Source organism: Cupressus sempervirens, chromosome 10 (assembly GCF_028749045.1).
Source record: "Cupressus sempervirens isolate cs-2001-9-10 chromosome 10, ASM2874904v1, whole genome shotgun sequence".
Classification (NCBI taxonomy): domain Eukaryota; kingdom Viridiplantae; phylum Streptophyta; class Pinopsida; order Cupressales; family Cupressaceae; genus Cupressus; species Cupressus sempervirens.
The window spans coordinates 727,687,669-727,698,873 of NC_143127.1; the positions used below are offsets into that span (position 1 = coordinate 727,687,669).

At 37.2% G+C, this 11,205-nt stretch overlaps 1 long non-coding RNA gene across 1 annotated transcript; it reads right to left on the minus strand.

Annotated features, from left to right (window-relative positions):
• Positions 1-7,565: 7,565 nt before the first annotated feature.
• Positions 7,566-10,631, minus strand: LOC149535891 (uncharacterized). Its single transcript, XR_016357418.1, has 2 exons — positions 9,827-10,631; positions 7,566-7,971 (listed from the first exon to the last, which is right to left on the minus strand). It is a non-coding gene; the product is annotated as an uncharacterized LOC149535891 (long non-coding RNA).
• Positions 10,632-11,205: the final 574 nt, after the last annotated feature.

The following is an 11,205-nucleotide window of genomic DNA, read 5'->3' on the forward strand; positions in this document are numbered from 1 at the left end:
TATATATGTATGTATATATACATGTGCATGTGTGTGTGTGTATATATATCTGTGTGTGTATGTGCACATGTATATATGTACGTATATACATGCATATATAAATATATATACATATATATACATATATATATGTATATATGTATATACATATATACATATGTATGTATATATACATACATATAAATATATACATATGTGTATGTATATGTATATGTGTATGTATATGTCTATGTATGTATATGTGTGTGTATATATATGTATGTATGTATGTATGTATGTATATATATATATATATATATATATTGAGAAAAAACTGGTTAACATAAATAAAATAATTAAGAGGAAAAATAAGAAACTAAATTTATAATTGTATTGAAAAATTATTATAAAATTTGATCTGTAATTAAAAATAATTGATTAATGTCTAAAAGTTAAATTAATTAAATATTTATTATATCTATTATTGTTTAGTTTTAAAATTACAATAGAGTTTGAATCATACATTTATAATTATTTATGTTTAACTCATATTAATTCTAGTATACTATTAAATAATATATCTTTATTAAAAGAATTAATTTGTGTGTCAATAGTGGCATGTTGTGATGGTTAAGTTGTTGAGTTGTTATCCTTGCTATCAAGGTTCAAATCTAATGGGAATGAGGTCCCCCGTTTGTGGCCTCACTGGTTCATAGCTCCATTGAATTATTAATTATTGTTTTTTGAACTTTGTAAAAATTTATGTTATATATAAATTTAATATAATACAAAAGAAATAAAATAAGTTTAATATAGTATAGAGTTCCTTTTGCTGCTTGTTGTAGCTACCTATATTTTGCTCAATGATTCTCTGCTTGGCCTTTGGTGCTCTTTCCTCTAGTCTGACATAAAGAGTTTTGAAAGAATGGATAGTTTTTTCCATTATTTTCTTATTAAATACAATCAAAGGCTTGTTCCTACATGTTTGCTTAAACTAATTTTTTTATTTTATTTTATATTCAGACTGAACATGTTGATCATGTGTTTAGTAAAACATTCACATAACTTCTCATGTGTTTTTGAGGGACAGTTCTTACTTAATGGTTGTTGTGTAGATTGTGAAAAATCAAACTATTGCAGTCACTGATTATTAATCTCCTATCACAAATGATTATTAAACTGCTGAAAATAAATTTCCAGCTAATATCAAAAAATAACACAACTCCAACTTCACTTAAAATACGGAAAGAAATGCGCAACAGAATCAACACAATATTTTCGGACAAATTGTCCCTGGAAAAACCCCTAAGGGAAAACCAATTCTACAGATGAGAAATTATATTAAACTTCAGCAAATCAAGAGATACAAAATTCCTTGCCTCACACTGGCAGAACTCCGACAACCTCCTAATTTCTCTCGCTGATATTTCTCACTGCTATCCCTACGCTAACACTGCGCCCTTGCTAACACTGCAAGACTGTTTGCTAACACTGCAAACTGCTTCACAAAAGCTTCTCTCTTGCTAACACTGCAAGACTGTTTGCTAACACTGCAAACTGCTTCTCCAAAAGCTTCCTACCTTACTCTCCAAATGCCCCCTAGACCCCTTTTTATACTACTCTCGTTGGTAAACCAACGACCGAGATTAAAACAAACCAACGGCTGAGATTAAGACAACTCAACAGCCAATAATAGAATTGGTTGCAAGGTGTCCAAAAGGGAATCTCTAAAATTAGTAAATAATAACCATTTACTAATTTTTGGCAAGTGGACAAATAGCTGTCCAAACCACCCATAAATACAACCGCTATTCATAGATAAGGACGAACAGCTGTCCAAGCTACCCATAAATAGTGATGCTATTTTCGGGTCAGAAATAACAGCTGTCCAACTAACAATAATTAACACTCCCTCTTAGCGAGGAAGTTGTTCTGCATGACACCCATCTTATCTCTGAAGAAGATAAATTTGGCCTTTCCCAAAGCCTTCGTCAGAATGTCTGCTACCTGCTCATCTGTAGGTATGTATTGTAGTCGAACAACTTTCTTCAATCTGCACACGTGGGTCTCTTTGCTGTGTGCTACAAAGCCTTCTGGTTGTTCTATGTATACCTCCTCCTTCAACTCACCATTGAGGAATGCTGTCTTGACATCCATTTGATGGATCTGCCATCCCATCTGTGCTGCAAGTGAGATTACAGCTCGTATAGAAGTATACCTGGCAACTGGAGCAAGTGTCTCCTCATAGTCTATTCCCTCCTTCTGAGAGAACCCCTTTGCCACAAACCTAGCCTTGTATTTCTCGATGCTACCATCTGCACCGTGCTTTATCTTATAGATCCAGCGTGATCCAACTACAGCCCTATCTGTTGGTCTAGGTACTACCTCCCACACATCGTTCTGCATTATTGAAGAATATTCCTCAACCGTAGCATCTCGCCATACCTGATGTTCTGCAGCTTCCTGATAGCTAGAAGGCTCACTATCTACCAGCTAACTAACTAATGCCACATAGTCATTGAACTTGGCTGGTTGTCTTCGCTGTCTAGTACTCTTCCTAGGAGCTCCCACAAACTCCTGAGTATCCCTTTGTGTATCTGGAACCACATGGTTCCTGCTGCCAACTGTAGAGGATGAAATGTCAACCTCTAAATCTTCCAAATGCATTTCCTATTGCACCTGTTGCTCCATACTCTGTGAATCTTCACTAACTGAGTCTACACTCGTACTGGTAACTGTACTTGAGCTTTGATGCCCTTGACTTGGTCTTGGAGCTTCTATTGGCTGCTCACTCTGATCATCTGCTGGCAAATCTCTGGATCTCTTGAATGCCTTGTCCTCCAAGAACTTGACATCCCGTCTGACAATAACTCTTTTAGTCCCTGGAATGAAAACCCTGTATGCCTTTGAGGTCTCACTATACCCAACAAAGTACCCCCTCTCTGCAGTCTGATCTAACTTTGTACGTGTATCTCTAGGAATATGACAATATGCCAAACTCCCGAATATCCTGAAGTGACTAACATCTGGCTTCTTCCCTGTGAAAGCCTCCTCTGGTGTCATCTTCCCTAACACCTTGTGTGGAACTCTATTCTGAATGTAGACTGCAGTATTACACGCCTCTGCCCATAAGTAACGGGGCATGTCCTGGTCATGTAGCATAGCTCTTGCTGCCTCCAATATAGAACGGTTCTTCCTCTCAGCAACTCCATTCTGCTATGGATTGTAAGGAACAGTCCATTCTCTCTTGATTCCTTCTCTGGTGCCAAACTCCTGGAAGAAATTTCCTTTGTACTCGCCTCCATTGTCTGACCGAAGAACCTTTATCTTCTTTCCTGTCGAGTTCTCCACAAGAGCCTTGAACTCTTGGAATCGACTGAAAACCTCATCTTTAGTCTTCAAGAAGTATATCCAGGTCTTTCTAGAGAAGTCATCAATAAAAGTAACATAGTACTCATATCCTCTGAGAGATTTCGTTGACATTGGTCCACAAACATTTGAATGTACTAGATCAAGAACACCCTTAGATCTGGTGTCACTCCTTGGAAAAGATGCTTTCACAAACTTCCCCAACACACATCCCTTACATACATCATCATGCTCTGTGCTCACCTCTGGAACACCTGTCACGGTCTCACGAAGCAATCTAAGTGCTCCATGATGAATATGGCCGAACCTCCTATGCCATAGCTCTCCAAGATCTCTAGGATTATTGTTGCTCATAAGTGCCTTAGGAGTATCAAACTGCAATCTATAAAGGCGACCACTCCTAACTCCAATAGTTATGGGTGATTTCCAATCCTTGTGCTTAATCAACACATGTGTCCCTCTAAAGAGTACATTATACCCCCTATCCTGAAGAACAGATACAGAAATCAAATTCATACCTAAGCCCGGCACATATAACACATCATGAAGAGGAATTATCTTTCCATTCTCCCTCTGAAACTGAACAGTCCCTTTCCCAACAGGGTTGAGTTTGGACAAGTTTCCCATAGAAATCTGGATGTTGGTGTCCTCCTCCTTGTAACTGGAGAAGTACTCTCTAACTCCTGTCATATGAAATGACGCCCCACTATCTATATACCAAACACACTATGAGGTTGAGCTAACCATACAAGCTATGAGTGCAAATTCATCTTCCATTCTGCTGGAGAGTTCTTCTGCACTTGCTGAAGCTGCCACCTGCTTCTTACCCTTTTTCCTCTCTGGGCAATCACTGACATAGTGGCCAAACTCGTGACATCCAAAGCACTTAACCTTAGAAAGGTCCTTCTTCTTCTTTTCACTTTGTGAATTTGATCCTTTGCTAGATCCCTTCTTTTCTTTCCCTTTACCCGCTAGGGCAACATTCTCTTGTTCCACCTCATTTTTCTGACTCTTGTTGGCCCCATTGACAAGGCTTAGTCTAAACTCCTCCTGAGTGAAATCAGTCCATAGTCGATCCCAACTCGGTAAAGTATCTCGTCCACTGACAACTTGAACAAAGACACTCCATTGTTTAGTAAACCCATTTAGGGCTATTCTCACTAGCTCATCATCACTAGGGCTATCTCCAACAGCTGCTAACTCATCCTTGACAAGTCTGAGCCTGGTGAGGTAACTTGTGACGTCTTCTCCCTGATTCATCCGGGTATTCTTTAGCTTCTCTCTGAGAATCAACTTCCTGTTAGTGGTAGCATTCTGGTACAGATTTAGAATGGCGTCCCACATCTTCTTTGCTGTATCTAGCTCTGAGATATGTGGAACAATATGATCCTTGACACCATCAAGGATAATTCTCCTCGCTTTGGCATCGTCCTTCCTATATGCTGCAAGCTGTGTTGCATCCGTTGGTATAGGTACACCACTGGTAGCATAATCCTTGATACCATTCTCTTCCAATAATAAAGAAATTTTGGCCTTCCAGACACCAAAATTTGAGGCACCATCCAATCTATCCTGATCTCTCAAACCAGCTGAAGCCATCTCAAGGGTTTAAAGCAATAATAAATCTAAAGAGATCAAAATTTCTTTCCTAGGGCAAAACTCTTCTACCCTTAACAATGCTCTGATACCATGTGAAAAATCAAACTATTGCAGTCACTGATTATTAATCTCCTATCACAAATGATTATTAAACTGCTGAAAATAAATTTCCAGCTAATATTGAAAAGTAATACAATTGCAACTTCACTTAAAATACGGAAAGAAATGCGCAACAGAATCAACACAATATTTTCGGACAAATTGTCCCTGGAAAAACCCCTAAGGGAAAACCAGTTCTACAGATGAGAAATTATATTAAACTTCAGCAAATCAAGAGATACAAAATTCCTTGCCTCACACTGGCAGAACTCCGACAACCTCCTAATTTCTCTCGCTGATATTTCTCACTGCTATCCCTGCGCTAACACTGCGCCCTTGCTAACACTGCAAGACTGTTTGCTAACACTGCAAACTGCTTCACAAAAGCTTCTCTCTTGCTAACACTGCAAGACTGTTTGCTAACACTGCAAACTGCTTCTCCAAAAGCTTCCTACCTTACTCTCCAAATGCCCCCTAGACCCCTTTTTATACTACTCTCGTTGGTAAACCAACGACCGAGATTAAAACAAACCAACGGCTGAGATTAAGACAACTCAACAGCCAATAATAGAATTGGTTGCAAGGTGTCCAAAAGGGAATCTCTAAAATTAGTAAATAATAACCATTTACTAATTTTTGGCAAGTGGACAAACAGCTGTCCAAACCACCCATAAATACAACCGCTATTCATAGATAAGGACGAACAGCTGTCCAAGCTACCCATAAATAGTGCTGCTATTTCCGGTTCAGAAATAACAGCTGTCCAACTAACAATAATTAACATAGATATCCCACAAACAACCATCCTGACCAAAATGTCCTTTAACCTGTCATATTCATTGCATGCCATCACAGTATTTAATGTAGTTCTTTATTTTGTTTGAAGGAAATTACCTCCACAATTATTTCTTATAATTGTTGGCCAACTGCTTATCAAAATAAGCTAAGCAGTGGCACAGGAATATGCTCTTACATTCTAGTTTTTTATTATATCTTTCAGGAAACAAAGCTGCTGTTCAATCTCTATTTTCAATTTTTATGTATTAGATAGTTAAAATTTTATGTATTAGATAGCAGTTAAAAGAAAGGGAATGAACTCATAGTACAAAGGACTGAAGAACAACCAGTAGTTACTTGGACACATTAATCCTTTTTAAGATTCCTAATGAACGCGATACTCTTCCCCTAGTTTTTAACCTTCAAAGTGATGTAGTGATGCTAAAGAGAGTTCTTGTATTTCTTATCCGTGAAGTCTAGTGCTATTTTTGCTCATTTACTAATCAGGTATTCACTAATTTTTGGGTTATTCAGGTAGATCTGTAGGTTCATCACAAGATTTCTTGGTTGAGATTATGAAATATTTGTTATTATCCTTCCAGATCATATTCACTACTTAGTATATGTCTTTGTAACAGCAAACATCTCTTCTTTAACCTAGTCCAGGCATTGTCCAATGAATTGGCAGAAACATCAAATACTATGAGAGCTAAAATCCGACTCTTTTGGAATAGAGCAAAGGAGACTAGATTTTTTCTGATGCGTTCATCGTTTTAGGTTTGCCAAGAAACAAATCTCTCCCCATTAAATACCAGATCTTTATCCCTACCTTTTCACATGATTAATAATGTGAAAATCTGGCACAAATGCCAAATCTGCACTGTATATTTATCAATACATAAAATACAGCAACGCCCACAATGGCCCATTGCAGGATAATTCAGCGATTCTACAATTTATAAACTTAAAACATTGAGGGTTATTGTCGAAACTTTGACTAAAAGAATCTTCTTGACAGACAATCAGCTCTGTATTGTCTTAAAGTTCAGGCAAACAATCTGCTCTGCAGTCGGTGTTTCAAATCATAAACAGGCAATTTTTTTAGACACTTCCCAATTATTATTTTTTTTTAAAATGGCCTTCCCATATTACAGATCAGATATTACTACGTTGTACGTTGTAAAAATGGTCTTTATACCGTGCATACAATAGTGAGCGAGTAAGTTTCCACAATCTATAGGAATTTCGATTGTGTTTGAATTTTTTATCAATTGGATTACAACTTGTGAGACCAATCATTACAATGAAAAAGAGAAAACAAAGGGACTGTTAGTCGGCAGATAAAATGCAGAGAAAACAAAGTCAAATATTTTTTTTTTTCATATTCACCAAAATGTAGTGATTTTTTCCAAAAAAAATCAGAATGTTTACAATTTTTTGAAAATTGATCAACTATATAGTTTGTAGAGACGATAGTCGTATCCCAAAACAAAAGAACAGGAAAATTCAGCTTTGTTTCTTGAGGAGACATTTATTTCTTGACCTAAAGTAACGATCCCATCAGGAAACATCTACACTCTTTTGTTCTATTTCAAAAGAACTAACTTTTAGTTTTTATAATATTAATATTATTGATGATTATGTTAATTCATTTTTGTTTTCTTTTACTTCTCTTTTATTCTGATGATGATTTACAGAGTGTGATCTGAAACATTGATTAACATATCATATGACATAGCACATAAACAAAATAAATAATATTCAAACCAGAAAATCTGTAGTACGCCAATGTTTTCTCACCTGAACTTGTCTGCAACTTTCAAGCAATTTATATTTCTTTACCTCTGGTCTTCCTTTATACTCCTCATATATACTGTGATTTCGTATAGTTGAGGCGTGATCCAATATTCTTTCTACCATTCACACGTTGTGATTTTTTTAGGTACGAAAAGAAAACAAAATAGTATCCGCCCGGCCCACTGCAATGCAAGAAATGCACAGAAGAAAGTATTGTGCATCCCAATTTTCCTCCAAATGATCCATAAGTTTCGCAATCGAGCAGAGAGTGTTTGGAACCAACCAACCTAGTGTAACAAATCTTTACATTCCCATGGCAGTACCAACAAGGGCTGCAGGGCAGCTTAGTTCCTGCCAAGTGAATGAAGAGAAAGGCAGTGGTTAGGTGAAGGAAGGAATGGCTAAGCGGGTTTGACTTACTTGGCTGGAATAGGCAGTGTTGAGGTAAACAAAGACATCGCAGTACAAAGACATAACAGATGGAAGAGAGTAGACTGTGCAACTTGAAATAGCATCTAATGTTGAGGAGGATGGAACCATCTAATGTATTGTTTCTTAAATCAAGCACCTATAGAGATGAGAATTGAGCTATGGAAGGGGGTATTTTACCCGTCAATGCATTGCTACTCAGGCAGAGCTCTGTTAGATACTGAAGGTTAGCAGCAGTGGATGGAATGTTACCCCTTGAGTTGATTATTACTGAAATCAATACTTTGGAGATTTGGAAATGTAGGCAACAAGAATGCGAGATTGGGACTATCCAAATTATTATGGGAAAGATCAATGTAGACATAAAATTAAAAAATATGAATACGCGAGTTTATACTCAAATTGGGCCTCTTCAAATTTTTACATGGAGACTTCTAAACATTCAAAACGACATAAATAGTCATAAAAATGCATAAGAATATCAGACACAGCTGGAAATCACTCAACCAGAATTGTGAAATTGAATCTATGTGAGAATGAAGGACAAGCCTTTCACAAAGAAACTCGTTATTTAAGAACTTTACCATAACCAAACAAGAGAAGGGCATTTAAGGTAAAGAATGCACAAGCCCTTCAACAAAAAGCTCGTATATAAGGATTTTATTTTGTAATCAATCACAAACAAGGCATCGAAGTTGCAATGCACTTGACAGTAGCAGTATAACATAGAGGCAAATCCTCTTGATGTTAAGTCTGGGGCCTTGATTGAAGCACTCAAATTTTATTTTTAAGAACTTCGTAGTTGTGCAGAACCCTACCAAGGTGTAAGACATATAAGTAAAGATGCTACAACGACTTCACCCACTTTGAATTCTATTCTAGATCAGTTTCTCTACTTCATTCTCATTTCGTCAGAAAACACCAACATATAGAAAATGATTGTTTGATATAATGACGGATGCTTTGCAGACCTGAACCTGAGGATAACATTTCTTACAATAGAAGGATAGGTCATCTTTTGTCAACATCAACTCTCCCGTTCATTCCCCTGCAAAATCTAATGATTCAAATCATACAACTGTAGCAGTAGGGAATGTATGGAATCTGGTGTTTGTTAGGTTTAGCAGTTGATGTGCCTGTTGTGTATCCCTCTATGGCTGATTTCAAAGCTAAGGAGCCTGGCAAATAGAGGTTGGCAGATCCGATTGATGATGGTAGAGGAAACTTGGGCAGAAATGAGGAAGCCAAGCAAAAGATAAGCATCCATTTTGGGATATGATTCCACATGGAGGATGTTGTGGATATTGGGTTAAGACGTGCTATGTAAGGAGAAGTTTCCAAAGAAAGTTTAGCCATTAAGAATAATAAATCCATGGATTTCTAAATCTTGGAGCTCTAAAGTGAAAAGATCAATTGATTTTTTCCCAGTGGTCGAGGCCTTGTAGATTTCATGCTTCTGTGACAATTGATGGAAACTATTTGTTAATATTTTTGAAAAAAGGACCTTGATAACAGGACAAGATTGGTTTCCTGGTTAAGCCTCAGTTCCCAGGTTAAATCAATGACAGACATTTTCAATCATGCCAGTGTGTGTAAGGCTACCTTATCTTCCCTTATAGTTCAAGATCCTAGCTTGCTTTCAAGGAGATAACAGTTTTGGGGAAAAACAATTAAATTGAATCCATAAACAAATGGTTCAATTATGCGACAATCTAGATGGAACTAGACATATATGAATTGTTTAGAAGCACCAGAACAAAAAAAAGGGTTAGAATACCTCTCAGTAGCCTTCGCAAACACATCGGCCTATTCCTCTCACCGGTACAACAAATGTATCCTGCATAGAAGAAGCTCGTCTAGTTCCGTTTTGTAATCGCCACAGGGGTCTGCTACAGTCCAAAGATAAGGCACACGTCACACCTGCATGAAAGAGGGAAGGCCATAGCAGGTAGCTGGTGCTTTTGGTAATCCCCCAGCAATGACCGGCCCTAAACCTCGTTCTGTGGAAAACCCTGAAGAAACCTTTACGAGGTCCTGACATCCACCTCGATTCCCCCCTCTTCTCTAGCCTCGATTTTCGATTATCCCCTCTTCTCTCGCGTCCATTGTTGTGAATATCTGAATATCCCCTGCTAGTGATAAACGTCAAGCAGCTTCAGCCGTGGTAGAAGAATAAGATAGGACACGAACTAAACATTTGGCTATAGAGATTGGATGTATAAAAATGTTTTAATAATGAGTTAACGGTGACCTCTAGGCAATAGTTTCCTACACGGCAGGAACTAACAAAGTAAACAAGGAATTAATCACGCCAAATATCCTTCACTGGTTTTGGTGGATCTATAAGAAATAAAATTAGGGTTATAGCTACAAGTAATCGATTTAATGATATGGTCGGTTCTAAACACTCTCTTCCCAATTGCAAACTTGTCTTGATTTTTCGGAAGAAAATTGGGAGCCAAAACACGATCCTCCAAACATTTCTTTCATTGCACTAAGTAGAGCAGATCTATTCGCTATAGATTGGAAAATCACAGAGCCTTTACCTTCATTACTCGTCCTCCCACCAATGACCTAGTTAATGTGGCTGCCCTTATCCTGCCTAATTCTATTATTGTACTGCAGCACGTTTCGACCTTCTAGAATTAACGTGTCAACACCCGGTTGATCTATTAAATGGACTAATCAAATCTACTCATACAAATAGTGCATGACAACTCAAGAAAGAGCACCTCCTTGACTTTGTTGCTATAATTGTGGAACCTTTTGTTATCCAACATTTTAATTATTTAATTTGAGTAAATTATAGAATTGATAACTATATGTCTATGTACCAATGGTTACCCACTTGAACCCTCATAGATAAAATTTGTACACTTATCTCAAAAGAGTTGTTCAACTTTATTATTGTCCATATACCACAATAGTTAGGGTATTTGCCCATATGTGATGACAATATTTTGGTGGATGTAGGGTATAATTATTGGGACATCTTCAAATAAGTATTTTGTAATTCATTGAAATGTCTTATTTCTTACTATTGTAAAGGGAGCCTTGTCAAATTGAACTATAGACAATAACAAAGAAAGTTATAAAAACATAAGTTGCATATAGATGCTTGGTTGAGATCCATACTCGAATTGAGAAGGAACAAAT